Genomic DNA, 25,705 nt, shown 5'->3' with positions numbered 1-25,705 from the left:
AAATAAGCTGCCCATCTATAACATGAGGCCTTGCTTATGAGCAATCAATCCATGTGAAATAAAACATCAAGGATGTCACAGACAGATGCTGTCTATAAAAGACACCAATAACAACAAAATATCAACTTGGGCTGTACTCATGAAATTACAGTTTTTAAACCTTCTTAGCATGCCCTGTGCTGCTCACATTCTATCGGAAGTATATGCTTTTCTGAGACTCACATTTTTAAAGTGGCAATGAAAAACTGGAACATTTCAGGAAAGCTAGCATAATTGTGAAGGGTCTGAAATCACATCAAAGAGGGAGGGAGGGCAGACAGAGCTTTTGCAGCATAACTGGAAAGAGAACTGACATAATTCTTGTTCAATATCTAAAGATTTGTCACATAAAAGATGAAAAACATAAAATTAGGACTACAGGAGGGCAAGGAATGCATACACTATGAAAAGCTACCTAATACTAAGTGGCTCCAAACTACCTTGAAAACCAACAGTTCCCCATCTCTAGAGGAGAAGCCAAGCAAAGGCTGAACACAGACAAATGGAGATGGAATGGCGACCTGTCAAGGCTGCTTCAAAGATCATGTCCATGCTCTTTAGAAGGGCTGCACAAAGCTACTTCCAACCCTGTGATTCTGTAATTCTGGAGATCATCTACACCCCCGAGGGTACAGGTAGAAAAACTAAAGCCAGATCTGCAAACTGCCTTGTTTAGTTATAACAATCATTAAACAGCAAAACCAGGACTAGAGGGCAGTTTTCCAGGGTCCCAGATTTGTGCTCTTTACTTTGTTCCATTCTTTTCACTCCAGGTATCAGGCCAACCTGACCAGGCCACCTACAGAGGAAGCATTTTCTTCTTACAAGTTCATTCAGACGTAGGAAGTAGAAATTGGAGAAACCAATTACAGTGTTTAGGATAAGAGATTTTGGTTGTTTTTCATTTCTTTTTGTAATGTTCATAGTTACTCAGCTAGCCCAAGAAACACCAACCCTGAATGTACACTGATACTGTACATGTGTCCCCACTAAGAATTTAGCTCTTAGGGTTTTGTAACCAGAGGATTCTGGTCCCTCAGGAACACGAAGATGAAGCCTCACTGTGCTTAAACCTTCTGTCCAACTCAGTAAGTGTTGACAGATTCTGGAAAAGGCAAAAAAAAGGTCTTATGTTTTCACCTCAGTCAAAAGACAGAGATGGAATCTGTTCTGGTAAATAAAAAGGAGATTTCAGTATGTGAGATAAACTGGAATGCCAATGTTAGTAATTTTCTCAACGAAGTCACATATTAGGATTTAATCCATAATTAGACAAACTCAGTGTTTTCAAATAAAATACATTTTTCAAATAATAGACATTATCTTTAAAAAACAAACAAACAAAAACATACACACCCAGGCGCAATGGCTCACACCTGTAATCCCAACCTTTTGGGAGGCTGAGGCAGGCGAATTACCTGAGGTCAGAAGTTTGAGACCAGCCTGTCCAACATGATGAAACTCCATCTATACTAAAAAAATACAAGAATTAGCCTGGCGTGGTGGCATGCGTCTGTAGTCCAAGCTACTTGGGAGGCTGAGGCAGGAGAATCGCTTGAACACAGGAGGCGGAGGTTGCAGTGAGCCGAGATCACACACTGCACTCCAGCCTGGGTGACAGAGCGAGACACTATCCCCAAAATAAATAAATTAAATAAATAAATAAACAAACAACTATACACAACTCATTCTCCTTCAGCCCCCGCACTACCACTTCGCCATAAGCTCAAGGTCATCCTTCCATCTCTCATTAAAAAGCATCCTAATGACACCAGTACACGAATTCAGTTTGCTTCATAACTCAAAGAAATTTATTCTCAGAACTGAAATTATACAATGTTTACTTTAATCCCAAAAATCAAAATTGTAATGAACCTCTGCTGGGGCTAATCAGGTACCACAATACTGTGCTATGCACTTTATAAGCATGTTGATAAATATTTTTACCGAATTTTACAGATGAGGAAAAACGAGGTTCCAAGAGATTAAGTTATTTGCCCAGGGTCAAGAGTTACTAAGTGCTGGAACCAGGATTCAAATGCAGAACTTAAGGCCCCCAAATCTTAAGTACTATACAACATTGCCTGGCTAGTTGCTCAAGGAGAGCTGATGCTACAAAGGCAGCAGTCCCCCACCTTTTTGGCACCAGGGACTGGTTCATGAAAGACAATTTTCCATGAACTAGGGGTAGGGGGATGGTTTCAGGATGAAACTGTTCCACCTCAGATTATCAGGTATTAGATTCCCATAAGGAGTGTGCAACCTAGATCCCTTGCACAATAGGGTTCACCCTCCTATGAGAATCAGAATATCTGCTGATCTGACAGGAGGCGGAGCTCAGGCAGTAATGCTCAATTGCCCGCCACTCACCTCCTGCTGTGTGGCCCAGTTCCTAACACGCCAGGGACCCATAGGGTTCCATGGCCCCGGAGGCTGGGGACCCCTGCTGTAAGGCTCCACGCACGCAACAACTGGAACCACAGCAAGTGAGAAGGCCCAAGATCACTTAAGAGTTTCACAGGTATCAGATGGCAAGAAGTCCCATTCTCTGAAATACTGTTGAGATCCTGTTTTGCAACGAGAGGCTTACAGGGCAGCAGGGAAGACAAAGTCTTCATTTCATAGGCATGAAAATGATATTCCTTTTGTTTTGAAGGTAAAGTGGGAAGTCTCTTAATAGTTACATTAATAGGTAAATTTCATTTCTTTCTGTGTTAGGCACTGGGACCAAACTCCTTTTCTGTTCCTTCTCAATGTGGATTAAGTAGATTTGGACCATAGAGCCCATTCTCTACATTTGGAGTCAGTGAGCTAAACAGGCAACAAGGACTCCATCCCCTTCAGAAGTTATTCAGAACAAAAGATTTAAATCAAACTTTAGGTGGAGATAACTTCTATGCTAAAATTTTAGGAGTCATTTAACATTTTCCGTCAGTATGTTTCATTATATTTTTCAATGTGTGTACTACTTTTGGAATTCTTTTAAAGGTTCATGTTTTTAAAACAAAGTAACCTGCCTCTTAAAAAAAAAAGTAGTAGTAGTCACTCAAAACAGCTTGCCTGTCACTGATGGGCTGTGCATGCCACAGTCCCTGGAGGACCCCACTGCAGGGCTGATGATTCACAGCACATGCAGACCAACAAAAACAAACTGCCATTTTTCTCCCAAATGAGGATTTATAGTCATGATTGCCACCCTCTGGGGGCACTTCACTGACTCCCTAATATAACACTCAAGGTGAATCTGATTAAAATCAAATTTGTCAGTGGTAAATCCAATGTATTTCAATTTAAGAAAATTCATTTTGATTACATAAAAACATTTTTGTAAGATATTTTAGATGTATATACAGTATTACACATAACTGGGATAATGTTTTTGGGGGATAGGAAGGTACAGCCTGAACTAATTTAATGGTTTTTAGATTGAGTCTAAACCAATGTCCAAAAGTGAAAAACCTGGTTATTTTGTACAACAAACAAATTCTGGCAAATACTGACAATATGGCAACAGAACTGAGTTCTAGTTCCACGTCTTTTCTTTCTGCTGAATATTGAATATTGGGACAATCATTGGTAAGTCATTACCCTCTCTGAGAGGCAGTTCCCTACCTAACCTATAAACTGATAACAATCATTTTAAACTCTGTAAGGGCAAACAAATTTATCGTTATTATGTTTATAATACTCCTAAGAGAATAACTATGTCCACTTAAACAATTTAATAAGGAATATTTGGAAGACATTAGAAAGATAATTTATTTAACTCCCCCTTCTCCCAAAAAAATCTGGGTTTTCTATATATTTTTTATTTAGCAACAGGTAAAAATTTTAACCAAAAACTTAATTTTAAAATGTTTAATTAATTTTTAAGTGTAGATAACCTGCCAACCTTGGTAAACTATTTAAACCAGGCCAACATGAATGAAGCTAGAATATAACACTATGCCATTGAAAAAAGAATCTGCCACCAACACTGCCATCTTACTTTGTTCAGAATTTCCAAGTTAAATACAATGTTTTATTCACGTTTGAATGAAAACATTCAATTCTCTTTTTTTTTTCTCCAGACGGAGTCTCGCTCTGTTGCCAGGCTGGAGTGCAGTGGCGTGATCTCGGCTCACTGCAACCTCCACCTCCTGATCCAAGTAATTCTCCTGCCTCAGCCTCCCGAGTAGCTGGGACGACAGGCGTGCGCCACCACGCCCAGCTAATTTTTGTATTTTTAGAAGAGACGGGGTTTCACTATGTTGGCCAGGATAGTCTCAATCTCTTGACCTTGTGATCCACCCGCCTCAGCCTCCCAAAGTGCTGGGATTACAGGCGTGAGCCACCGCACCTGGCCAAAAAACATTCAACTCTCAAAATAAATATGCACGGTCAGGAAGGTTACGTGTTGTTGGGATAATTTTACAAATGAGGAAGATGAAGGTGATAAAGATAAGTAATAGATTCAAAGCCCACAGCTAGCAGTGGTGGTGTAAGTAGAAGCCAAACCCAGCCTTCTGGTTCACCCCGCCCAAGATCATGCCTGCCTCCAAACACCAGATTGTACTTTCCAATCTCGGTTTATCTGTAGACTCGTACAGAAGCACAAACTCTCCAGATCTTTTAGTTTCTAAGCAATATACTGATCTAATAAACGATATAGAATGCCTTAAATCAATACCTCCCATTTTTAAAAAAATGTAGAGCTTAATAAAGTATTCAAAGTCAACGGCCCACTACACCCCAACCCTGACTGAGTAAAGCAATTTTCTTTACTCCATCTGAATAATTTTGTAGGAAAATAAATTCTCTGAGAACACTTTAATATCAGATAACTAATGTAGTTCATGGCCTATTGTGGCTTACTTATAAAACTTTGCTTAAAAGGTCAAGTGAACAGAATGTCTTAATTTATAAATTAGAAATTATAAATATTAATCTTTCCTGATATATCAAAAGACACAGAGATTTTTAACCAAGTGTTTTTCAATTTTTGAAATCCATTTTGTTTTAAACTCATGTTTTTAAAAACTCAGTTACTGAGCTATCATCCTGTGTGTAGCCCGGTGCTCATTTAATCAATTAAACCATTGATTTTTATCTTAACTCTGATATTGCTTAACTCAGTATTCAAAAATGACACCCTGATAGATCCGTATCTGTGTACAGGTATGAATGGGGGGAAAAAAATCAATGCATAGCAAATGGCCTTTTTTTGCACTGCACAAAGACTGCTCTTACTCTTTACATAGCCTGCTGTCTGTCCTGTCTTGGGCTGTCAGGCAAGACTGGGCAAGGACACACCCAGTGCCCCCCACCAACACACCTTTATACCTTCACCTGGTTGGACCACCTAGAGAAGTAATCTTAGCACTGAGAAATTACACAATCTGACTGAAATTGTGCCTCCTTTATTAAAGGATTCTTTCTGCTCACCTTCCAGGCCATGAGAGCACCGAAGGGAAGATGAGTTGCATTATAAATGTACCCCCTCTGGTACTAATGCTTAACACATCCCCTAACTTATAAAAGTGATTTTATAACTCCCCAAAATGAACACAATGGGCTATCATTTGTTCATCATGACTGTGCCCATAAATCAAAGCTAATTAAAGCCTCATGATGGCAGTCTTCTGTCCCCACAGGATCAAGTTCAACTCCTCACCATGGCACACAAGGTCCACTATGGTCTGACCTGCTTCTACCATCTCCTCGCCTGCACCACCCTCCTCTAACACTTAGTACCCACTGTAGCAGCTGTGCAGAATCTGAATTGGAAAAAGGGGATAACTGTTTCACACTCCTACATTTTTGCACAAGCTTTACTTGCTGCCTAGAATGCCTTTCCATACCCCCTCCTCTGGCCAACCACCTGTAAGCCCTCCTAACAGTATTTGCCTTGTTAATTCCTTTCATTTGCCATTACTGAAGCTAAGTGTCCCTTTCTCTTTTGGACAACTTCACAGATCCCCAGGAAGAATTGATAATTTCCCCCTCATATATACCATACACACCATTCAGGGGGTACTTAATGTGCTGTCAATCAAGTTACATGCTTTGAAGTCATCTTACTTTCTACCCAGTGAGCCCCAAGAAGATGAGAAAAAGGTCTGAGTCAGCTCTGAATTCCCAGGGCTCACCCAGTGCTGGTATAAATCAAACAGTCAATACTGGAAGAAGAATTAATATTGCTTAGCAGGCCAGATAATTCTTCCCATGCTGGGGGTGCCAGGCTGTAAGCAGTCAGGACTTGGCTGAGTCTTCACTCCCAGCCCTGGAGAAGACACTGCCTGACATCCCAGGGCACACGTCCAGAGATAAGGGCACACTCTCCCAAAAAGGAGCACTCCAAGTGGGATGTGCCACACAAGGAAAGAGTGAGGAGGCAGACACTACACCAGTACTTCTTGGGAGTACGAGTGCAACCTAAAGGATGGGAATTTTCTTTTAATCATAAGAGCTTGCCTTTTATCTCAATTTATATGACTTTGTCTCCTACATTCATCAGTAAATGGCTGCTCTATAATAGAAATAATTTGATCCAACAGAGCATCAATATAAATATTCCCCAAACTAAAATAAAGTCCTTACCTATGCAAAATTCAACCAGCCAACAATGTTCCTATCCCACCCCTACCACTAGCACACTCCACATACTTTGACTCAGGGGTTGCTTGCTTCTACTTTATACATCACATAATAAGGTTGGTTATATAGTTTCCAAGTCCCCTGTAGATTAAAAGCAGCATATTTAGAAGAGAGGTAAAGAGGACAAAAAAAGTTACAAAAAACCAGACCCAAGAACCCTCGGTCGGTCTAGCGATCTGAATGATTTCTGCCCTACTGGATGCACAGTACATTACATCTAAAAGTACTTTTTTTTTTTTTTTTTTTTGAGATGGAGTTTTGCTCTGTCACCCAGGTTGGAGTGCAATGGCGTGATCTTGGCTCACTGCAACCTCTGCCCCCCCGGTTCAAGTGATTCTCCTGCCTCAGCCTCCTGAGTAGCTGGCATTACAGACATGCGCCACCATGCCTGGCCTAAAAGTAGGTTTTTAAAGGCACAAATTATCAGCTTTCTAGGAGTGCTGACTATAAAAAATTAAACATTTCTCAATATATTCCTATAAAGCATAACTATATGTAAAATAAAATTTTATAAGGAATTCTACTTCTAGAAATTTGCCCTCAGAGTGTAAGTGGGCAAGATGAATACACCAATATGTTTAGTGTAGAACTGTTCGTACTAGTGAAAAACTAAATACTAAAGGTATTGAGAAACAGATTATATATATATATATATGAACACAACATGGCCATTTTTAGATCATATTCATTAACATGGGAAAATAGCCAAAGTATTGAGTTAAAAAATAAAGGCTGATGGGCTGGGTGCAATGGCTTGGTGGCTCACACCTGTAATCCCAGCACTCTGGGAGGCCGAGGTGGGCGGATCACCTGAGGTTGGGAGTTTGAAACCAGCTTGACCAACATGGAGAAACCCTGTATCTACTAAAAATACAAAATTAGCTGGGGGTGGTGACGTATGCCTGTAATCCTGGCTACTTGAGAGGCTGAGGCAGGAGAATCACTTGAACCCAGGAGGTAGAGGCTGCGGTGAGCTGGGATCACGCCACTGCACGCCGGCCTGGGCAACAACAGTGAAACTCCATCTCTCTCTCTCTCTCTCTCTCTCTCTCTCTCTATATATATATATATATATATATACACACACACATACACACACACATATATAAATGCTGGTAAACAGAATGTGAAGTTATGCAATTTCACTCACATTGTATCATGAGAATGACACGTGTGTATGTTTTGGTATGTGCATGTGGGCGCACATGCACGCATATTATGAAACTGTTAAGAGTGACAACTCCTGTCTCACCAAACTGTTAACCGTGATTTTTGCTCCTTCACAATTTTCTATGTTGCCTGAATTCCCTACAGAAAGATAGACTTTCACATAATCATTTAAAAAAATTTTTTAAAGACATACTCCAGAACAGGCATATTCATCACGAATGCCACTTTACAGGATAAAAGATACGGAAGAAAAAGGTATATAGATGAATGTCTGTAGCCAGTTTGGATGCAACTACCATGTGTTGCTTTCCATCTTTCTCCAATACTAGAGAAATCAGCAGAAAGCTATAGACTCATCACTGCAAATTCATCAACACTACTAGAAAACACAACATTGAAAGTTAGAGTATCTATACATAAAGATATCTCACATAACACTCCAGTCACCCTATCAATTTCACAGTTTCTTAGTTCTATCTGGAAGAAGTACTTCATCAAATTTTCAATGTCAAAACACGAATGCATGCCAGTCTATGAGGGAAATACAGTCTTGAAGGAAAATATATGCAAAATAAAGGTAGAACTGTAAAAGCCCACTGGATGGCAAAGAGGATCCCTGGCTCAAAAAGTTTTGAAAATACCATTCTTTGCTCTACCGGCGGGATTTGATGGCGTGATGTCTCACAGAAAGTTCTCTGCTCCCAGACATGGGTCCCTCAGCTTCCTGACTCAGAAGCATAGCAGCAAGCATCATGGGAAGGTGAAGAGCTTTCCTAAGGATGACCCTTCCAAGCTGGTGCACCTCACAGCCTTCCTGGGATACAAGGCTGGCATGACCAACATCGTGCAGGAAGTCGACAGGCCAGGATCCAAGGTGAACAAGAAGGAGGTGGTAGAGGCTGTGACCATTGTGGAGACACCACCCATGGTGGTTATGGGCATTGTGGGCTACGTGCAAACCCCTCCAGGCCTCCAGACCTTCAAGATCGTCTTGGCTGAGCACATCAGTGATGCGTCCAAGAGGCATTTCTATAAAAACTGGCATAAATCTGAGAAAGCCTTTACCAAGTACTGCAAGAAATGTCAGGATGAGGATGGCAAGAAGCACCTGGAGAAGGACTTCGGCAGCATGAAGAAGTACCGCCAAGTCATCCGCGGCATTGCCTACACCCAGATGTGCCTGCTTCCTCTGTGCCAGAAGAAGGCCCACCTGATGGAGATCCAGGTGAAAGTAGGCACCATGGCCAAGAAGCTGGACTGGGCCTGTAAGAGGCTCGAGTAGCAGGTACCTGTGAACCAAGTGTTTGGGCAGGACGAGATGATCGACGTCATCAGGATGACCAAGGGCAAAGGCTACAAAGGGGTCACCAGTCACTGGCACACCAAGAAGCCGCTCCGCAAGACCCACCGAGGCCTGTGCAAGCTGGCCTATATTGGGGCCTGTATCCTGCCCCTGTGGCCTTCCCTGTGGCATGCGTTTGGCAGAAAGGCTACTGTCACTGCACTGAGATCAACAAGATCTATAAGATCAGCCAGGGATCCTTTATCAAGGACAGCAAACTGATCAAGAACAATGCCTCCACTGACAATGACCTGTCTGACAAGCCACCCTCTGGGTTATCTTTGTCCACTATGGTGAAGTGGCCAATGACTTTGTCATGCTGAAAGACTGTGTGGTGGACACCAAGAAGCGAGTGCTCACTCACCCTTCGCAAGTCCTTGCCAGTGCCGACTGAACGGCGGGCTCTGGAGAAGACTGACCTTAAGTTCATTGACACCACCTCCAAGTTTGGCCATGACTGTTTCCAGACCATGCAGGAGAAGACAGCATTCATGGGACCACTCAAGAAAGACTGAATTGCAAAGGACGAAGGAGCTTAATGCCAGGAACGGTTTTTGCAGTTTGTGGGGTCTTAAACGTTATTTTCCACTAGAAAAAAAAATACCATTTTTGAGAGAGCATTCTGACAATGCTCATTCACAAAAGTTTTCTCTTTTGTGGGTTCTCCAGAGCAAGGGGCAAATTCAAGGAGGAGCGGGGAAGAGACAGTGCAAGCAAATAAGAACTTATATTTTCACTTTTAAAATATTTTGGAAAACACCAAAAATATTTCTGCCATGGATTCAAATTTAATATTGGGGGAATAAGGTATCTGAAGGTATCTAATCTTAAAAAATTATGACTTGAGTACAATGCTAGTTACATTATTTCTGAATTCTAGTAATTTTATGCTTTATAAAAGGCATAAGAGTATTAAGCGGCCGGGCGCGGTGGCTCAAGCCTGTAATCCCAGCACTTTGGGAGGCCGAGACGGGCGGATCACGAGGTCAGGAGATCGAGACCATCCTGGCTAACACGGTGAAACCCCGTCTCTACTAAAAAATACAAAAAACTAGCCGGGCGAGGTGGCGGGCGCCTGTAGTCCCAGCTACTCGGGAGGCTGAGGCAGGAGAATGGCGTGAACCCGGGAGGCGGAGCTTGCAGTGAGCTGAGATCCGGCCACTGCACTCCAGCCTGGGTGACAGAGCGAGACTCCGTCTCAAAAAAAAAAAAAAAAAAAAAAAAAAGAGTATTAAAAAGTATGAGTTAATTACAGCAACCTTCTCAGTCAAAATAAATAGCACAGAAAAACATGAATTTTTAAAAACAAGTATGGTAGATTACTCTGAAATGTCACAATGTCATTACAGCAGACTAGCTGCTCATGAATACTTTTGTGAGGGTGGGATGCATACGTAGACAGGCAGACTGGCTGCCAGGCAGATAAGCAGGCAGGCTGACAGAGAAAAGGAAAGGAGATATGGAATGAAGATGAAGAAAGGGACTCTAGAGCAAATGGAAAAAAGAAAGAAAAATTCTATTCTGTCTCATGCTGCAGATGCCCTCAGGAAATGTCATTAATGACACGTTCTCATTACAGAAATTCCCTAGATTGGTCAGAGAACCTGCTTTTTTCATTCCCAGATCAAAAACTACATGTGCTCTTTTGTACATCAAGGCTCATGCATATATAGCACGTGGCTAAGAAATTATTCTCTGCCCAGCATGTCCTCATCAAGATACATCTGTGGTCTGCTGTAACCTCTACTGACAACACTGACAGTTGCACCGGAAGACCAACACAAAGACAGAGCAAACAGACATTGAACAGATAATAAATCTGTCAAAACTGTATTCTGAGATTCAAGATTTTTTAGTTCACGTGATAATTTCCAAATGCATTTAGACCTTGAATCACTGAAGACTTTCTCGCTTTCCCAGCTTTTCCGTCAAGCTGCAGGATTCTTTTTTTTTTTTTTTTTTTTTTGAGACTGAGTCTCACACTGTCGCCTGGGCTGGTGTGCAATGGCGCTATCTCGGCTGGCTGCAACCTCCACCTCCCAGGTTCAAGCAATTCTCCCGCCTCAGCCTCCCAAATAGCCAGGATTACAGGCGCCCATCACCATGCCCAGTTAATTTTTTGTATTTTTAATACAGACAGGGTTTCACTATGTTGGCCAGGCTGGTCTCGAACTCCTGACCTTGTGATCCGCCTGCCTCGGCCTCCCAAAGTGCTGGGATTATAGGTGTGAGCCACCACGCCCAGCCAAGCTACAGGATTCTTAAAGCTTCAAGAAAAGTACAGTATACTTGTACTTCAGGATACAAATGTGGTACCATGAAAACAAGCCTCTGGTGAGGGAGCACCTTCCTAAAAAGATAAGCCCCAACTAGGTGAGAGGAAGCCCCACAGAGTGCCCTCAAAGGTGAAAGAACAAACCAAGATTCCACTGACACGTGGTAACTTTCAGCAGTTTTCATCTCTTCTCTCATTTCTTCTCCCCAAAGGAGTTTGCAAGTATGTGTCCCAGTACACCAAAATGCATTTACAGATCTAAGTTACAAAGAATAAAGAAACACTGATCTAGAATATTCGAAAACCACGTTAAAGGCAAAGTCCTTCTGATGACTAATGAACTAAGTTCAAAATTCCACAATTTTATCAAATTGTCCGATTTCATAACTGTTCCTACTTCAAACAATAGATGCAAACAGAATGGATCTCCATTTTAAGGTTTCCTTGCAGCAAAATGCCCAAAGCCACAATTCTGACGCAAGAAAACTCAAAGCTCTCAGTCACTACACAGCAAAGTAGTTAAGAGTATAGATATTTTTGAGCCACTGTGTGTGCAAATACTAGCCCCGCCATTTATTAGTTGTGTGACCAAAGCCAAATTACTTAATATCTGTGCCTTAGTTTATCTATCTCACAGGGTTGTTGGAAGTTTTAAATAAATTAATACATGTAAAGCCTTTATAACAGTATGTGGCACTTGATGTAAGTATTTTCAAGGTTTTTAAAGAAATCAAGCAAGGTTTTGAAATGTGAACTGTTCCAACTTCCAAGAGGAAAAGGAGAAAGTAGAGATGGTTTTGTAGGTTTTTTGTTTTGTTTTTCAAAGGATAGCTTTGACAGGCCACTAATTCAAACTAATTTTACATATACTCATAGTGTTTAACGTGTTAAGTGCTTTGCCTTACAGTTCGAGAGTATAGACTATCACAAACACACAATTGATTTAGAAAGCAGCACTTAGCCATGTGCGCTGGCTTATGCCTGTGATCCCAGCACTTTGGGAGGCTGAGGTGAGTGGATCACATGAGGCCAGGAGTTTGAGACTAGCCTGGCCAACATGATGAAACCCCATCTTTACTAAAAATACAAAAATTAGCTGGGCATCATGGTGCATATCTGTAATCCCAGCTACTCAGGAGACTGAGACATGAGAATCACTTGAGCCTGAGAGGCAGAGGTTGCAGCGAGCAGAGTTCATGCCACTTCACTCCAGCCTGGGCAACAGAGCAAGACTCCATCTCAAAAAAAAAGAGAGAGAGAGAGAGAGAAAGGGCAAAATAACACTTCTGTAAAACATAGGTAGAAGGAAAGTGTTTTTTTGTTTTTGTTTTCCCAAAGAGGGAGTCTCGCTCTGTCACCCAGGCTGGAGTGCAGTGGCTTGATCTTGGTTCACTGCAACCTCTGCCTCCTGGGTTCAAGCAATTCTCCTGCCTCACCCTCCTGAGTAGCTGGGATTACAGGGAGGCACCACCAGGCCCAGGTTTGTTTTTTCCTTTTTTTTTTTTTTTTTCGTATTTTTAGTAGAGACAGGGTTTCACCATGTTAACCAGGTTGGTCTCAAATTCCTGACCTCAGGTGATCTGCCCGCCTTGGCCTCCCAAGGTGCTGGAATTACAGGCATGAGCCACTGTGCCCAGCCTAATTTTTGTATTTTTAGTAAAGGCGGGGTTTTGCCAAGGTGGCAATCCTCCTACCTCAGCCTCCCAAGTAGCTGGGACCACAGGCGCATGCCACCACACCTGGCTAATTTTTTTGTAGAGATGGGGTTTCACCACATTACCCAGGCTGGTCTCGAACTCGTGGGCTCAAGCAATCCACCCATCTCAGCCACCCACAGTGCTGGGATTAAAGGAATGGGCCACCACGCCTGGCCCTTTTTCTCAATGTCTTACATTTGAAATATCCCATTATTTTATTTAGTGCAGGGGTGATAATTAAAATAATCATAAGTTTCATCAGCATGAGATATGGAAAAGAACATGGAATGGACACAACCCTCGTTTTCAGGTAATTTATGTAAATATGCTGTTTGGTTGGGGCAGCCGATTTACTGTATCTTATTACTGATATTACCCATTTGCTGACTGGGGAAAGTGTAGATTTCTCCCAAAAGCAGATGGCCAATCTAGCACAGAATGCTGTTTTCTGACATAAGCAACTACCAGCAGAGAAGTAAACTCTCAATAATCAGAACAAGTCCCTTTGAACTCTATATAGTGCTCATTCTCAATATCATAAATAATACAACAAAAGGCAAAGGCTCCCTTGAAAAGAGTCTTAACTAAAGATAAAGGAACCGGCCCATAAATGAGTGAGTTGGTAGAGGGCATTTGGCAGGAGCACATGGATAAAGAGCCTCAAAAATAAAATGAGAGCTAGTAATGTTCTCTGAGACAGTAAACTGTTCAAAAGTATGAAAAACATCTTTAAAACCCACACAAAGGGATTTTTAAAACAGGAAAATCTATTAACCCACAAGTTGTTGGGTTATTTTTCTTAAGTACACACATGTTTTGGAAACTTCAGAATCTCAAAATATATTCCTGATTAGCAACACTCAAGTTTCCAGCTGCCTTTACATTTGTTCGCTTTGTCAAAGCCCTAATTCTACCAAAGTCCTTTGTCCTACACAAATGCCAGCTCAGCTCACCTTACTAGAAAGGCTCTTCTGGTTTTGTCAGCTGTGCCCATGATAAGCAGCTGGGGAGTATGGAAAAACCATTAACCATTGACGGAAAAAGAGAGTAGCCATGGAGTTTCACCATTTGTTGCAGAAGTGGTTATAAAAAAAATGTAAATCAAAAAATGAAATTAAAAAGACTATTCATTGCTCCACACCTGCTCCAAAAAGCTTTGCAATCACCAATCCATGTAAAATAGCCACAGTTCAATTAAAAGAAGTATTAATCCTTGTTCAAACAGAGAGAGAAAAAAACTAAGAAGGTACAAAGCAAAGGCAAATCACTCAGGGCAAATTACTCAGAAGCAGGAAAAGAAATGTCCACGGATGCACTGGGGATAAACCAAAGGTCTTTCTGAAGTCTGTGTTTTCCTGATGTAGTACTCTAAAGGTATGGCATATCCAGGGCAGAGAAACATCAATTTGGAATGTATGCAGGAGAGCTTTTCACAACTTCAAAGCATTGAAATGTGTTCCTAATTAGTATGTAACGTATGAAAACCAAACGCAGATTAGGCCTCAAATATTTCTCATCTTTAGCACAGTCCAACTGCTGGGCATCAGTGCCAGTTTCCATTCCCTCCTATGCCCACCTGTGCCCACCACCCCAAGAAGTGTGGCTATCAGGAGGGCTCTCCCCTGAGCCTGTGCAAGAACCCCACTGAAAACCCCACATCCAAAGCTGGCCATGAGTCGAATCCAATCAGGCACCAACAGTCTGGGGTGTTTGCCTCTATTCAAAAGACAAGAGAGCCAATAGCTGCTCCGTAAAACCCAGGAAAGTGGACATCATCACCGTAGCTAGCAGGATTATGCACACCCTGGGGCATAGGGGCTAAGGGAAGCCTCCCAAAAGAACTGAATGGATTTTCAATGAAGAAGCCAAGTAAACTATGCTGCCTGGTTATGTTAGACAGTATGTGCTATACAGAGTATGTGCATTCTAGTATGAGACAATGAAAGAGAAAGCATTAACATTGATAGAATGCTAATGCAGGGGCCAAGATACTAGAAACAAATTATCTCAATTAATGCAACTGAGGCCCACAGGAGTTAAGTAACTGGCCCCAGGTCACAACAGTAGTAAGGGCTAAAACCAGAATCTAAACTCAGTTCTAACTACAAATTAAGTGTTCTTTCTGTCAAATCGGATGCCTTTCATTATTTTTCTCATTTATCATGCTGCCCTGAAATAGTTAAGCTTCACCTATGGGCATCTATAGAGGTGATATCAAACTCAAGAGTGCGTGGAGCCTTTCCTGGACAACCCAGGAGTACATGCTGGCTTGGGAGAACTCCGTTAGATTCTAAAGTGTTTCCCTTTTACCACTTTTGATGAAAATCTTTCTCAAAATATTTGTCTTCTTGAAGAGAATATACCAAACACCATTACCCAGCGTATGTGTTGCCCATGTCCATGGTGTTCTGCCATTAGAAATGACAGACTGCACTGCACCTTAGAGATGGAAGGGGCTGCACAGACCACTTAGTCAAACCCCAGGACTGCAGGAGTTTCCTCCAAGATTTTTACAAGCTGTCAGAGCAAAAAAAGTGAATATGAAAAGAAGGCCATTTACATGTGGTCCAATAGATCTAAGATTCAAGCCGTTTGGGGGACACAAGTTCCAATATTCCATCAACATTCAAAGTCCCCCCACCGGCACCTGAGTTTTATCCAAGCAAACAGAAATAATACTCTCGCTAAAGCCAAATTGGTCACCTATCCATCTTCACATTTTCTAAACCCTGTAATCTCAGGAATTCAGACTCAACTGTTCATAAGGTTTTATGAGAGTGGTGGCTTGCTTTAGCCTTTGTGAATTTTCTTTCTTCCCTGCCCAGACTCAAAGGGCTATGTATACTTTTCACTACCATGCATGTTCTAAAAACTTTTATTCAGTTCAGAATTCTTACCAGCAAAGATCAAAGATGCTCTGTTTTAGCAAAGAAAGCAACATTTTATCTGGCAGGATTCTTAGGTGTCAGGAAAGCAGTAGTTTTTCTCAGTAGAAATATTACTGATGTTAGCATAAGTTTTTTGTTTTAAAAAATAAGATGTCCTATTACTTAAATCAATCCCAAAAGGTATTAGTATATATAAGAAAAAGTTCTGGCCAGGTGTGATGGCTCATCCCTGTAATCCCAGCACTTTGGGAGGCCTAGGTGGGTGGATCACCTGAGGTCAGGAGCTCGGGACCAGCCAGACCAATATGGTAAAACCCCATCTCTACTAAAAATACAAAAATTAGCTGGGCGTGATGGCATGTGCCTGTAGTCCCAGCTACTCGGGAAACTGAGACAGGAGAATTGCTTGAGCCGGGGAGGCGGAGGTTGCAATGACTTGAGATTGCACAACTGCACTCAGCCTGGGTGAGAGAGCGAGACTCCGTCTCAAAAAAAAAAAAAAAAGTATTAACAGAATATTGTTATTTAGCAACCTTTCCAGGTCTTCTTTCACTCAAAATAAGATCAAGATTTCAATTATGACTACTGCCAGCTGCTGGAGGTAAAGAGAAAGCCAACCCCACTCCCATCACCTGCCTTTCATTATCCTCTCACCTCCAGGCTGCCTAGATCTTTAACCCAATGGGGTGAAGGCTGCTTGTCAGCTGCCTAGTCTCTTTGTTGACTGTACCTAGTTATTTTAGCACTATGCATGAAACTTAAAAAGAAAGGAAATCCTAAATAAAAGCAAAATACAGGGTGTCTGAAAATTCAATAAACATACAATAAACTTATTTTTTAAAGTATGCAGGTTACATTTTTAAGTAAGATAATCACTGAATAACACACAATTTTCCCTGTGTGTCCAGACTTTTTGGACACGGTATTTATTGTACCACTTTCAGGTTGAGAACGAGATTCATTGATTTGAAATTAAAGGAACTTCACCTGGAAAGGTGTTTGGAAGTTAAAGAAAATAACAGTGAGCATGTTATTTAAAAGCATCCTGTTCTCTGACTTTGTGGACACCCTGTATCTTAATCTACTATAAATTAACTCCCTAATTTTCTACCTACTTCCCTATGCACCCTAAACACCAAATTTTTTCTTTTTTATTTATTTTTTAGACAGAATCTTGCTCTGTTAACCAAGCTGGAGTGCAGTGGCACGATCTCAGTTCACTGTCACCTCCACTTCCCAGGTTCAAGTGATCCTCCTGCCTCAGCCTTCCAAGTAACTGGGACTACAGGAGTACACCACCACATCCAGCTAATTTTTTTGTATTTTTAGTAGAGGGGGGTTTCGCCATGTTGGCCAGGCCAGTCTCAAACTCCTGACCTGAGGTGGTCCACCTGCCTCAGCCTCCCAAAGTGCTGGGATTATGGACATGAGCCACTGCGCCCAGCCCAAACTTTTTCTTTCTACACATAAGGCATCATGACTTTACTGCTGTATTTTGGAAAACTGAAGAAATTATTAAATAATTGTTGGCATCATTAGAATCTAGTCAATTTTATTACTAATTGCTACGTAACTCTAGGTGAGTCCCTGATCATAAATAAAAATGTATCTTAAGATGACAAATGTTGATGGGAGTGCCACGCCAAGGAACAGCAGACTACTCACTTAATTCCTTTGAAAAAATATCAGAGAAAAACTGAGGTAGAAAGGATTGCCTCTTTCTAATCCAAAATATTAAAGATGCATTTTCCAGCTATGTTGTCACCAAATGACTGACAGCTATGTGTGGAGAGAATCGGCATCAGCATGCATGAGATAGCATGCAGGACCAGCCATCACCAGCCATACTGGTCTATCGGATGAACATGATGCTAGTCTTGGTTGCATTCATCTGGAAAGGACCAGCTTTTCGCCTGCATTCCAGTTCTCATTTTCCTCATGTATCGGTATCACTCTACTGTCTATAGCTCAACCAAAAAGAAAAAGTTTAACAGGTGGACCTTTACTAGCATAACACATGTTAGCTACAACTAAATTCATTTGTTATATCAAGAAAGAGATCTGCATTCCACTTCCACATGAAAAGCCCTAGTAAATTTTACATTTGTTTTGAACGGATTGTATTACATGTATCCACACAAAAAACTACTATATAATGCACTGTGATGGAGGGATCTATTCACTCCACACTGCATGAATACCTCAATTACTAAAGGGAAAAAGAGCCCTTCTTGTGGCATTCAAAAGGCTGACTATATGGAGTTACAGCTGAAGAACAGGGAAAAATATATCACTCTGATGATCAAAGACGTAATATACTGTATGTTAGTTTTCCACAGACAAGTGGCCACATGTCACAGAATAGAACAAAATAAAACTACAGACAACTGCTCACCACTGAGGCAAGCATGTACTTTTATTCATCCTTTAATATGAAGCCATGACACGTAAAATGTCACTTTGAGCTTTGTGTAGGTTAGATGTACCTTGCCTTATTTAAATTCAATAGAGTCATAAGGGGAAAAAATGTGGAAGATAATTTTCACTTTAAAAAAGATTTGGAAAATATTCTTTAAAAAGTAAGTCCCAGAATGACTCATTCTACAAATATATTACATACTACGAGGAACAATAAGTGTTTATGAATACATGTAGCAGGGACTACAGGCACTCACCACCACATCTGGCTAATTTTCTTCGGTTTTTGTTTTGTTTGAGACAGAGGCTGGCTCTGTTGCCCAGGCTGGAGTGAAGTGGCAGGATCTAGGCTCACTACAGCCTCTGCCTCCCGGATTCAAGTGATTCTCCCGCCTCAGCCTCCGGAGTAGCGGGGATTACAGGTGCACGCCACCACGCCCAGCTAATTTTTTTTAATTTTTAGTGGAGACAGGGTTTCACCATGTTGGCCAGGCTGGTCTCGAACTCCTGGTCTCAGGTGATCCACCCACCTCAGCCTCCCAAAGTGCTGGGATTACAGGTGTGAGCCACCACACCTGGCCTATGTTTTTTAAAGTAGAGACTCGGTATTGCCGTGTTGCCCAGGCTGGTCTTAAACTCCTGAGTTCAAGCAATCCACTTGCCTCAGCCTCCCAAAGTCCTAGGACTATAGGTGTGAGCCACCTCACCCAGCCCATGAATGATTTTATGCTTGCAGTAACAATTCTAAACCAGGGGTTAGCAATCTCTGGCATAAAAACCAAAGAGAGCAAAAGTCAACAGTGAAGACTTAATGCCCAGTGCATAACAGTATAATCTCCCTTGATTCAAGCTAACAGCTTCCCATAAACATTTCTTAAGTACCTGCTAGGTGCCAAACAATCCTATCTGGATCAGCATTTCCTACACCTACACCTCCTGACTTGACACACAGAAAGGACTCTGAGGCTGCATATGAATGCTGACGCTGATACCATATACCCAATATACTCAGATTTTGTCCTAAAAACTATGAGTGGATACTACATATTAGTACTTGCAAAAATTAGAGTTAAGTCTATCAAGAAAATCAATGTACACAGATGCTAATTGTTAGGAAAACTTTCTGGGGCTCTACTACTACAAGAGAGTACTTACTAATGACTGTCTGTGGGCTGGGCACAGTGGCTCATGCCTGTAATGCCAGCACTTTGGGAGGCCAAGCCAGGTGGATCACCTGAGGTCAGGAGTTCGAGACCAGCCTGACCAACATGGCAAAACCCCATCTCTACTAAAAATACAAAAATTAGCCGGGCATGGTGGCGGGAGCCTGTAATCCCAGCTACTCGGGATGCTGAGGCAAGAGAATCACTTGACCTTGGGAGGCGGAGGTTATAGTAAGCAGTGATCATGCCACTGCACTCCAGCCTGGGTGACAGGAGCGAAACTCCGTGTCAAAAAAAAAAAAAAGAAATCTAATATGAAGACAGAGTAATAAACAGAACGGAATAGTCCTAAGGCTATTCAAAGTCATAAAGAATAGGCAAAACTATTTTCTCACCTTAAATATCACACAAGCAGGCTTAACAGTTTGCCTGTCTATCAGATGTAACTTGGCATTTGCATTGCTAATAGTCCTTTTTCAAAGAGTGCTCACACTTTCAGTTCCTTTTGAATGATAATAACTGAACCTCCTACCTACCCTAGGACTCAGACATACTAATAACATCAAGCTGCAGATAAGCACTTTCATGTTCAGAGTAGAAATTTTTTGAGGGAGGTGTTTGTTTTTGTGGGAAGGCATTGTATAGGAAGGTTCATTCTGCTCTGTTCTAGTTTTTACTTGATACATAAACAGCGAATGCAAATATAATTTATCCCTCATGAAAAGACATATATAAGACAAAAACCAATGGAAATGAAAAATTCCTAAAAGAGCTGTTTTCAATATGCACTAGAAAAAAGGATCCTCACTTCTTTGTGGTATTAAATTATTTGTCTTCATACAGTTTTCAACTCAAAACTAGTCGTCCAAAGACCCTTTGGAAAAATGAAACTGCAAAAGGCAATGGATTACTCGACCACAAGTAAATCCCTACAATTTTAAGATGGCAGTCTACTTCAGTGCAATCATTTAGACAATAAAGATTTAAAGGAAAAGAGAGGCAATGAAACACTTCACAAATCCAAAAAATTGCTTCCAGGATACAAAAAGTTTTCCCTACACAAGGTCTAGCCTTGAAACTGCAGTAAGAAAAACATTTCTGAAGTAATAAACTGAAGATACAGACTTAATGTTAACTTCCCAACTGTTCTTTATTTATCTTTTTAATTTCTTTCTTTTTTTTTTTTTTTTCAGAGACAGGATCTTGCCCTGTTGCCCAGGCTGGAGAAGAGAGGCATGATCACAGTAGCTCACTGCAGCCTTGACTCCTGGGTTCAGGCAATCCTCCCACCTCCACCACCTGAGTAGCTAGGATTACAGGCACGCACCACCACACCCAGCTAAATTTTTTATCTTCCCGTAGAGACGGGCTCTTGCTACATTACCCAGGCTGGTCTGGAACTCCCGGCCTCAAGTGATCCTCCTGCCTCAGCCTCCTAAAGCACTGGGATAATAGGAGAGAGCCATTGTGCCCAGCCCAATTTCATGTAATTTTTATTATGGCTTAAAACTGAAAAGGTAGCCAGGTGTGGTGGCTCACGCCTGTAATCCCAGCACCTTGGGAGGCCGAGGTGGGCAGATCACCTGAGGTCGGGAGTTCGAGACCAGCCTGACCAACACGGAGAAACCCCGTCTCTACTAAAAAAATACAAAATTAGCCGGGCTTGGTGGTGCATGCCTGTAATCCTACCTACTTGGGAAGCTGAGGCAGGAAAATTGCTTGAACCTGGGAGGTGGAGGTTGCAGTGAGCTGACGTCAAGCTATTGCACTCCAGCCTGGGCAACAAGAGCGAAACCCTGTCTCAAAAAAAAAAAAAAAAATCTGAAAAGGTATTAAAGGGTATCCTTGTCCCTCAGTTTGTCTTAAGGTTATCATTTTCTTGAGAATCCATCCACAAATGTTGTATGCATATATAAGCAACATATAAATATTTCTGTATTTTCTCCTTTCTACTCAAATGGCAGCAAAACACACATACTGTTCTACACCTTGTGGAGTTTTTTTTCCCCCCATTTAATATCTACATCATCCTCTATCAGTCTTTTCCTTATTCCTTTTTAATAACTGCATGCTACCCCATCTTGGATGGACAAATTTTTATTTAACCAGCCTTCTATAATGAACATTTAACTTGTTTCCAGTGTTTTGCTACTATAAACAAAGCTTCAATAAAACTTGGCCATTCTTCATTTCAGTTTTGCATAAGATAAAAATCTGGACGTTAAATTGCTGAGTCAAATAGTTCTGTGCATTTATAAATCTGATGAATTCTATAAAATTATCCTCCATAAAGACTGTCCTAATTTACATTCCCATCAAAAATCTGAGTACCTATCTCCCCATTCAGGCTAACAACTTGCTAAATTTTTATTTTTATCAATGTGATAGGTTTTTTAAAAAATGGCATCTGGTGTCGTTTTAATTTTCATTTCTCTTATAAATCAAGTGAGTACCTCACCTTCTCATCATGTACATTTATCTCTCATTTCTGTGAATCTCCATATTTGTCCTTTGTCCATTTTTCTACTGAATTAAGTCTTTTTATTGGTTTGTTGACATTTTTCATACATTAAGGAAATTTGCCTATCTTTGTGGAGCTGTAAACATTTTTCAAACTTGTCTTTTGACTTCGCTTGTGGGTTTGTTTTTGTTTTGTTTTTTTTGACGAAGTCTCGCTCTTTCGCCAGGCTGGAGTACAGTGGCGTGATCTTCGCTCACTGCAACCTCTGCCTCACAGGTTCAAGCGATTCTCCTGCCTCAGTCTCCTGAGTAGCTGGGATTACAGGTGTGTGCCACCACGCCCGGCTAATTTTTGTACTTTTAGTAGACACGGGGTTTCACCATGTTGGCTAGGCTGGTCTCCGATCTCCTGACCTCATGATCCGCCAGCCTCAGCCTCCCAAAGTGGTTTGTGGTAGTTTTAAATATGCAAAATCTTTTATTTTTTCATACAGTCTAACTTATGAATCTTGTTTTTTTCATTGCTTCAGTGTTTTATGTCAAGAAAAAAAAAACCCTTCATTCTAAACTATAAAAGTTTTCTCCTCTGCTTAGTTCTATTTCTTTTGTGACTCTGCCTTTTAAATTTAAAGCTTGATCCATTTAAATTTCATTCTGGTGGATAAATTATATATCCAACTTTATTTTTCTCCAGATGGCTACCCAGTTATCCCAACACCCTTTGAATAAATTCCCTCACTGATTTAAAATGCCACCTTTATCATGTCCTGTGTGTTCTGCGGTCTCGAATTTCCTGTCTTCATATTTTATTTCACTGATCTAGATCTATACATGTGCCTTCACACAGTTTTAATTATTGTAGCTTACTATCCTTTAATCTCTTATAGACTTGATCCCACCTCTCATTAGTCTTCTTTTTCATAGTGTTCCTATTATTGTATGCTCATTTCTATATTAATTTTAGCCTTAATTTGTCAAGCCAAAAAAAAAAAAAATTCCTGTGTGCATTTTCACTGGAGTTACTTCCAATTTACAGACAAATTGAGGGAGCTTATTTACCTTTAAGAAACAGCCCTAATATTATAGCTGGCAATTTTGTTCCACCAAATACAAATGATGTGATTCATGGCTCAACTAGAGCATTCATATTTCATATTAGTATGGGTCCAATCACAAGATGATGGTCTTCCTCATAGGTAATAATGGTGTTTGGCACTAACCTCCCTCCTACAGACAGAAGAGCTATATGAAAAACGTATGAATGTCAAAAGTACTGTTAAAATAGCAGATTCCCTGAGTTTACCCATAAATTAAATATAAATAAGGAACAATTCTATGGTCACCATATGTTTTCTTAAAATGGAAGCTAAAGACACAGGCATAAAGAATTTAAAAAGACCTCTACAGATGATCCAGAAAGGTTCTAAGCAATCTTTTCTTCTGAACATATCACCCCTAACATAATGGTTTATTTTATGGACTGTTTTCTAATTTTCCATTCAAAGGACATTCCAAATTAGAAAATCATGTCCATTCTACTCCAACATTCCTACAGAATTATTACCACATGTATAGTATCTTTTATCATCAAGTAGATGAAAGCAAAAGGCAAGATAGGTACAAAAAGAGAAAATATTTTACATTAATATTTTACAGTTTGTAAACACTAACAAAAACTATCTCATTTGACACATATGCATAGTGAACTAATTATGAATAAATACATTAAAATGAAGAATAATTTTATAAGCAATACTTTTAAACTTTTATTTCTACCACCCCCTATAATTTTAATGCTAAAAATCTTAGATATCAAAACAAAAATCCCTGTTGAAGGGTGAGGGGAGTAAGATATGATATTAAAGAAGTAGGTGGGGCCAGATGATGAAGGGTCTTGTAGGCAACAGTAAGAATTTTAGACTTTGGCCATAAGAATAGTGAAAAATCCGTAAGATTTTAAGCAAGAAAAGATTGTGACCATTAGCTGATTTTTAAAGATCATTTGGTAACAATGTAGAAGATGGGTTATTTGCACGGTGACAAGGGTAGAAATAGAGAAAATAAGTTACTGCAATGAACCAGACATGATTATTAGACTTAGGGTAGGATTGGTAGCAGCAGTATGATGAAGAAAGGATTCATTTAAGAAATACTGAGTAGAAGAAGTTTTAGTAGTCAAAATGTTCTAATAGTCCCCCTCCAAAAAAAAGTCCCAGTGGTTACTGACACATTCTACCAAAGCTTCAATAAATCAGTACTTAAATGTAAATAGAGCCGGGTGCAGTGGCTCATGCCTGTAATCCCAAGCACTTCAGAAGACCAAGGTGGGAGGACTGCTTGGGCCCAGGAGTTCAAGACCAGTTTGGGCAACATACTAAGACCCCGTCTCTATAAGATTTTATTTTTATTTTTTTAATGTAAATGAATAAAAAGAGTTCTGGAAGTATGCAACCAAACTGATAATAGTGGTTAGTTCTGGAGAAAGGAGGTGAAAATTATGGGTAACAAAGAGATACTATTTTTATAAGAATACATTCATGTATGACTTGTATACTTTATAATTTTCTAAGAAATTTTCCTACAAATTAAACACAAAAAGCCTTAATTCATATCTAAATTAAATAACTAACTGAAAAAAGAAATATTTAAAGAGGTAAAAATGATAAGACACTACTAATTTTTTGACTTGAACTCAGAAATGATATAAATGATGGTGTCATTTATAGAACTAGGAAACTAAGAGAGAAAGGCAGGTTTGAAAGGAAAATAATTAAGTCCGAGGCACAAGTGTAACAAATAAATAAAGATGTCCTATGACTAGGTGGACTACAGGAGTCTGGAGCTCAGAATAAGTGAACACTCGAACCTGGTACCTAGTAGTTTGAGAGTAGATGAGAGTAGGAAAAGGGCCCAGGAAAGCGGGAAGAAGGTGGCTTAACTAAGACTGGAATTACCAAAGAGGTAAGAGAAAAACCAACAGATCTTGATTTATCAAAGTCCAGTAAAGACTGTTATGAGAAACAGTGGTCAGTTGTGTTCAGTGCTACTGAGTTGTCAAATAAGATGAAGAATGAAGAGCCCACTGAATTTAGCAACACTGGCATCTTTAGCAGGTTCAGTGGAGTGATGGGGCAGAGACCAAAGTTGAAAGAATGAAGTACAAGGTGAAGAAATAAAGCAAATGTGATCACTCTTTGAAGAAATTTGGATATGAAAAAAAAAAATCAGGCAGAGGGTAAGAATGGGGTAGAAAGGTTCAGTATCAAAGGAGGGCTTTTTTATTTTTAAGGTGGAAGAGATTTCTCCATGTTTAAATGGCATTTATGCACAATGGTAGAAAGGGAAAGAATGATTATTTTTTAATAATGCCCCAAAATTAATATAGGAAACAAACTGGAATGCTGCTCATTTCTGTAGTACGACAGTGAGACATCTCAGCCATCAGTAAATGGAATTTATTCACTCCGAAAGATAATAAATCAACCAAACAAAAAACCTCTTCTGTAGACATGAAAGGAGATCTGCTTACATTTAAATCATAAGGGAACTTTTAGAACATTCACATCAAAATGGAAAATGGAACTTAAAGTTCATGTGCTTAATGTCCAATCTGTAAA

General features: G+C 40.4%; 1 protein-coding gene and 1 pseudogene across 1 annotated transcript in view; one reads left to right on the top strand and one right to left on the bottom strand.

Moving 5' to 3' along the window:
• ZSWIM6 (zinc finger SWIM-type containing 6) overlaps nt 1-25,705 on the bottom strand; it is a 215,812-nt gene that overhangs the window by 146,957 nt on the left and 43,150 nt on the right. The gene's annotated exons all lie outside the window — the stretch shown is intronic.
• On the top strand, nt 8,495-9,726 carry LOC102146691 (large ribosomal subunit protein uL3 pseudogene; annotated as a pseudogene).

Source organism: Macaca fascicularis, chromosome 6 (genome assembly GCF_037993035.2).
Source record: "Macaca fascicularis isolate 582-1 chromosome 6, T2T-MFA8v1.1".
NCBI lineage: Eukaryota > Metazoa > Chordata > Mammalia > Primates > Cercopithecidae > Macaca > Macaca fascicularis.
Note: the sequence above shows the minus strand (reverse complement) of the source record. Positions and strands in the feature narration are given on the sequence as shown.